This window comes from Arachis duranensis, chromosome 3 (assembly GCF_000817695.3).
Source record: "Arachis duranensis cultivar V14167 chromosome 3, aradu.V14167.gnm2.J7QH, whole genome shotgun sequence".
Taxonomy (NCBI): Eukaryota; Viridiplantae; Streptophyta; class Magnoliopsida; order Fabales; family Fabaceae; genus Arachis; species Arachis duranensis.
In genome coordinates, this window is record NC_029774.3 from 50356217 (window position 1) to 50363185 (window position 6969).

At 35.6% G+C, this 6969-nt stretch overlaps 1 non-coding gene across 1 annotated transcript; it reads left to right on the forward strand.

Moving 5' to 3' along the window:
- Positions 1-3711: 3711 nt before the first annotated feature.
- Positions 3712-3815, forward strand: LOC127746351 (small nucleolar RNA R71). Its single transcript, XR_008007970.1, has one exon. It is a non-coding gene; the product is annotated as a small nucleolar RNA R71 (small nucleolar RNA).
- The last annotated feature ends 3154 nt before the right edge of the window (positions 3816-6969 follow it).

Sequence of the window (6969 nt, forward strand, 5' to 3'; positions counted from 1 at the left end):
AACTTAGAAAGATAGAGTTCAAATTGTACATGTTAGTCCATAAATAGAGGGATGTGAGAAGAGGGGAAGAAATTTTCAAAAATAAATTAAAAAGATTTTAAAAACATTTTGAAAAATTGAAGAATGATTTTCGAAAAATATGATTGGGAAAGAGATAAAGTGTTTTTTTTTAAAAAGATTTTGAAATTAGAATACATAAAGATATGATTGAAAACTATTTTTGAAAAAGATGTGATTAAGAAGATATGATTGAAAAGATATAGTTTTAAAAAGATATGATTGAGAATATATGATTTGGAAAAACAATTTAAAAAGATTTGATTTTTAAAATCAATGACTTGGCTAACAAGAAAAGATATGATTCAAACATTAAACATTTCTCAACAGAAAAGGCAACATACTTGAAATGTTGAATCAAATCATTAATTGTTAGCAAGTATTTTTGAAAATGGAATGAAATTGATTTTGAAAAATTTTGAAAACTTGAAAAAAATTTGAATTAAAAACAAAATCTTCCCTCTTGTGCCATCCTGGCGCTAAACGCCCAGAATGGTATACATTCTGGCGTTTAACGCCCAAAATGCTACCCTTTTGGGCGTTAAACGCCCAGCCAGGTGCCCTGGCTGGCGTTTAAACGCCAGTTTTCCTTCTTCACTGGGCGTTTTGAACGCCCAGCTTTTTCTGTGTAATTTCTCAGCTGTATGTTCTGAATCTTCAATTTTCTGCATTATTGACTTGAAAAGACACAAATTAAAAATTTTTTGGATTTTTAATGATGAGGAAAAATCAAAATGCAACTAAAATCAAATAAACAATGCATGCAAGACACCAAACTTAGAAGTTTGTATACTACTGACACTAACAAATTGAGAATGCATATGAGAAACTACAAAACACACAAAACAAGAGAATTTAAAGATCAGAGCAAGTAAATCATCAAGAACAACTTGAAGATCAATGAAGACACATGAATGAATGCAAGAAGAACAGAAACATGCAATTGACACCAAACTTAAAGTGAGACACTAGACTCAAACAAGAAATATTTTTGATTTTTATGATTTTGTAATTTTTTTGGTTTTTTTTTCGAAAATTATATGGAGAAGAAAATAAAGAGATTCAAAATTTTTAATAATTAGACATGGCTAGCCAAGCTTTAGCAGGACATTGCATTCAAGAGCTAAATTGATGAAGATCAATCAGCTTTGGTGATGATAAGAACATCACCTTGAAACATTAGAATTCATTCTTAAAAATTCTGAAAAATACCTAATCTAAGCAACAAGATGAACCGTCAGTTGTCCAAACTCAAACAATCGCCGGCAATGGCGCCAAAAACTTGGTGCACGAAATTGTGATCATCAATGGCGCCATCAACATGGTACGCTCAATTGCAATCTCAACTCTTTATCACAACTTCGCACAACTAACCAGCAAGTGCACTGGGTCGTCCAAGTAATAAACCTTACGCGAGTAAGGGCCGATCCCACGGAGATTGTTGGTATGAAGCAAGCTATGGCCATCTTGTAAACCTCAGTCAGGCAGATTCAAATGGTTATAAATGATTTATGAATGAAGCATAAAATAAGGATAGAGATACTTATGTAATTCATTGGTGAGAATTTCAGATAAGTGTATCGAGATGCTTTGTCCCTTCCGTCTCTCTGCTTTCCTACTGTCTTCATCCAATCATTCTTACTCCTTTCCATGGCAAGCTGTATGTTGGGCATCACCATTGTCAATGGCTACAGTCCCGTCCTCTCAGTGAAAATGTTCAACGCGCTCTGTCACAGCACGGCTATTCAGCTGTCGGTTCTCGATCATGTCGTAATAGAATCCAGTGATTCTTTTGCGTCTGTCACTAACGCCCCACAATCGCGAGTTTGAAGCTCATCACAGTCATTCAATCCTTGAATCCTACTCAGAATACCACAGACAAGGTTTAGACCTTCCGGATTCTCTTGAATGCCGCCATCAATTCTAGCTTATACCACGAAGATTCCGATTAAGGGATCCAAGAGATATCCACTCAATCTAAGGTAGAACGGAGGTGGTTGTCAGGCACACGTTCATAGGTGAGAATGATGATGAGTGTCACGGATCATCACATTCATCAAGTTGAGGAACAAGTGATATCTTAGAACAAGAATAAGCTGAATTGAATAGAAGAACAATAGTAATTGCATTAATACTCGAGGTACAGCAGAGATCCACACCTTAATCTATGGTGTGTAGAAACTCCACCGTTGAAAATACATAAGAACAAGGTCTAGGCATGGCCAAATGGCCAGCCTCCCAAAGAGGGTTCAATCATAAAAACATGGTCAAAAGATTCAAGTGATCAAAAGATGAAAATACAATAGCAAAAGGTCCTACTTATAGAGAACTAGTAGCTTAGGGTTTACAAATATGAGTAAATGACATAAAAATCCACTTCCGGGCACACTTGGTGTATGCTTGGGCTGAGCATTGAAGCATTTTCGTGTAGAGACTCTTCTTGGAGTTAAACGCCAGCTTTTGTGCCAGTTTGGGCGTTTAACTCCCATTCTTCTGCCAGTTCCGGCGTTTTACGCCAGAATTCTTGAGCTGAATTGGAACGCCTGTTTGGGCCATCAAATCTCGGGCAAAGTATGAACTATTATACATTGCTGGAAAGCCCAGGATGTGTACTTTCCAACGCAGTTGAGAGCGTGCCAATTGGGCTTCTTTAGCTCCAGAAAATCCACTTCGAGTGCAGGGAGGTCAGAATCCAATAGCATCTGCAGTCCTTTTCAGCCTCTGAATCAGATTTTTGCTCAGGTCCCTCAATTTCAGCCAGAAAATACATGAAATCACAGCACACAAACTCATAGTAAAGTCCAGAAAAGTGAATTTTAACTAAAAACTAATAAAAATATAATAAAAATTAACTAAAACATACTAAAAACATACTAAAAACAATGTCAAAAAGGGTATAAATTATCCGCTCATCAATGGCCTTGCACTCTCTTTTTGGATTCTCTTCTGATTACTTGCGAGAGTGCTAGGAGGAGTTTCAGTAACTCTCTTACTCAGCTGACCCACTTGTGCCTCCAAATTTCTGATGGATGATCGTGCCTCAGTCATGAAATTGAGAGTGGCCTTGGATAGATCAGAAACTATGTTTGCTAAGCTAGAGATGCTTTGCTCAGAATTCTCTGTCTGTTGCTGAGAAGATGATGGAAAAGGTTTGCTATTCCCAAACCTATTTCTCCCACCATTATTGTTATTGAAGCCTTGTTGAGGCTTCTGTTGATCCTTCCATGAGAATTTTGGGTGATTCCTCCATGAAGGATTATACGTGTTTCCATAGGCTTCTCCATGTAATTCACCTCTTCCATTGCAGGATTCTCAAGGTCAAAAGCTTCACTTTCAGAGGAGGCATCTTTAGCTTACACTCCAGTCAGACTCTAAGAAATCATATTGACTTGCCAAGTTAATATTTTGTTCTGAGCCAATATGGCATTCAGAGTATTAATCTCAAGAACTCCTTTCTTCTGAGTCGTCCCATTATTCACAGGATTTCTTTCAAAAGTGTACATGAACTGGTTATTTGCAACCATTTCAATGAGTTCCTGGGCTTCTGCAGGCATTTTTAGATGAAGAGATCCACCAGCAGAGTAGTCCAATGACATCTTGGATAACTCAGACAGACCATCATAGAATATACATATGATGCTCCATTCTGGAAACATGTCAGAAGGACACCTTTTGGTTAAATGCATGTATCTTTCCCAAGCTTTATAGAGGGATTCACCTTCTTTCTGTCTGAAGGTTTGGACTTCCACTCTGAGCTTACTCATCTTTTGAGGTGAAAAAAATTTGGTCAAGAAAGCATTGACCAGCTTGTCCCAAGAGTTCAGGCTTTCTCTAGGTTGTGAGTCCAACCATGTTCTAGCTCTGTCTCTTACAGCAAAAGCGAAAAGCATAAGTCTGTAGACCTCGGGATCAACCCCATTGGTCTTAACAGTGTCAAAGATCTGCAAGAATTCAGATAAGAACTGATGAGGATCTTCTGATGGAAGTCCATAAAACTTGCAATTCTGCTGTATTAGAGAAACTAATTGAGGCTTAAGCTCAAAGTTGTTTGCTCCAATGGCAGGAATTGAGATGCTTCTTCCATAGAAGTTGGAAGTTGGTGCAGCATAGTCACCAAGCATCTTCCTAGTATTGTTGTTATTATTTTTGGCTGCCATGTCTTCTTCTTTTTCGAAAACTTCTATTAGGTCCTCTCCAGAGAGTTGTGCTTTAGCTTCTCTTAGCTTCCTCTTCAGAGTCCTTTCAGGTTCAGGGTCAGCTTCAACAAGAATGCATTTATCTTTGTTCCTACTCATATGAAAGAAAAGAAAACGAAGAAAGTATAGAATCTTCTATGTCACAGTATAGAGATTTCTTGATGTGTCAGAGAAAAAGAAGAATAGAAGGATGAGGTAGAGAGAGGAATTCGAACTTATAGAGAGGGAGGGGGTCCGAATTATTGAAGGAGGATAAGTGTTAGTGATTAAACAGAAAGAGATGGGAGAGAGAAGAAATTTGAATATTGAATAAAATAAAAAGGAAAAATATTTTTGTTTTTATTTTAAAAATTAGTTAGTGTTCAAAAATTAAGAAAGGAATAACATTAGAGTTTAAAACAATTAGTGAATTAAAAAGATTTTTGAAAAAGGAAGAAGGTGATTTTCAAAAATGAGAAGTAAAAAAGTAGTTAGGTGGTTTTTAAAAAGATAATAAAGAGTAAATTTTGAAAAGATAAGAAGTTAGGAAAAGATTTTGAAATTAAAATTTGAAAAAGATATGATTTGAAAAAGATATGATTTAAAAAGATATGATTGAAAAATATTTGATTTTTAAAATTAAAGTTAAATACTTGACTAACAAGAAACTAAAAGATATGATTCTAGAATTTAAAGATTGAACCTTTCTTAACAAGAAAGTAACAAACTTGAAATTTTTTGGATCAAATCCTTAATTGTTAGCAAGGTTTTCGAAAATATGAAATAAAAATAAAAAAAGATTTTGAAAATCAATTTTTTTAAAAATTTTTCGAAAATATTAAGAAGAAAAATGAAAAAGATTTGATTTTGAAAAAATATGATTGATAGGAGAGGATATGAAAAAGATAGGATTTTGAAAAATTAGTTTTAAAACTTGAAAAATTGAAAAAGATTTGAATTGAAAACAAAATTACCTCCTTGGTGTTATCCTGGCGTTAAACGCCCAGAATGGTATCCATTCTGGCGTTTAACGCCCACTTGGCTACCTCATTGGGCGTTAAACGCCCAGCCAGGTACCTTGGCTGGTGTTTAAACGCCAGAAATTCTTCTTTACTAGGCGTTTTAAACGCCCAGCTTTTTTCTGTGATTCCTCTGCTGTATGTTCTGAATCTTCAATTCTCTTTATTATTGACTTGAAAAGACATAATTTTGAATTTTTTTAAATTTTTAATGATGAGAGAGAAAAATAACAGAATGAAATTAAGCATGAAAAACTAAGATCAAAACAAGGAATGCATGCAAGAACACTTTGAATGTCAAGATGAACATCAAAAACACTATGAAGATCATGATGAACATCACAAACATATTTTTTAAAATTTTTTTAATAAAAGAAAGACATGCAAGACACCAAACTTAAAAATTTTCATACTAGAGACACTAACAAATTGAGAATGTACATGAGAAACAACAAAAGACACAAAACAAGAGAATTTAAAGATCATACAAAGAAAATCATCAAGAACAACTTGAAAATCAATGAAGAACACAAGAACATACTTTCGAAAAATGCAAGAAGAATAAAGACATGCAATTGACACCAAACTTAAAATTGACACTAGACTCAAACAGGAAACACAAAAATATTTTTAATTTTATGATTTTATAAATTTTTTTTTTAAAATTATTTTGAAAAAGAAAATAAGAAATTCAAAATTTTTAATAAGAATTCCAGAAATCATGCAATGTTAGTCTAAAGTTTCAATCTAAAAAGATTAGACATGGCTAGCCAAGCTTTAGCAGAGCATTACATACGACAGCCAAATTGATAGGAATCAATTAGCTCCTGTGATGATAAAAGCATCATCTGAAACTCTAGAAGTCATTCTTAAAAATTATGAAGAAAGAAAAAAATAAATAAAGAAAAATACCTAATCTAAGCAACAAGATGAACCATCAGTTGTCCAAACTCGAACAATCCCCGACAACGGCGCCAAAAACTTGGTACACGAAATCGTGATTCACACTTTTCACAACTCCGCATAGATGACCAGCAAGTGCATTAGGTCGTCCTAGTAATACCTTACGTGAGTAAGGGTCGATCCCACGGAGATTGTCGGCTTGAAGCAAGCTATGGTCATCTTGTAAATCTCAGTCAGGCGGATTCAAATGGTTATGAGGTTTTGATGGTTAAAACGAAGAAATAAAACATAAAATAGGATAGAGATACTTATGCAATTCATTGGTGGGAATTTCAGATAAGCGTATGGAGATGCTTTGTTCCCTCTGAGCCTCTACTGTCCTATTGTCCTCATCCAATCATGCATACTCCCTTCCATGGCAAGCTGTATATTGGTGGATCACCGTTGTCAATGGCTACCATCCGTCCTCTCAGTGAAAACATGTCCGCTACGGTTTCCCGCATGGCTAATCAGCTGTCGGTTCTCAATCGTGTCGGAATAAGATCCATCAATCCTTTTGCACACTGTCACTGCGCCCAACAGTCACGAGTTTGAAGCGTGTTATAGTCATCCCATCCCAGATCCTACTCGGAATACCACAGACAAGGTTTAGACTTTCTAGATCTCAAGAATGCTGCCAATTGATTCTAACTTATACTACGAAGACTCTGATCTCACGGAATGGAAGGCTCTGTTGTTAGGAGAGGCAACCATGCTTCATGAACCATGAGGCAAAGAGATACACACTCAAGCTCTTGCAAATAGAACGGAGGTGG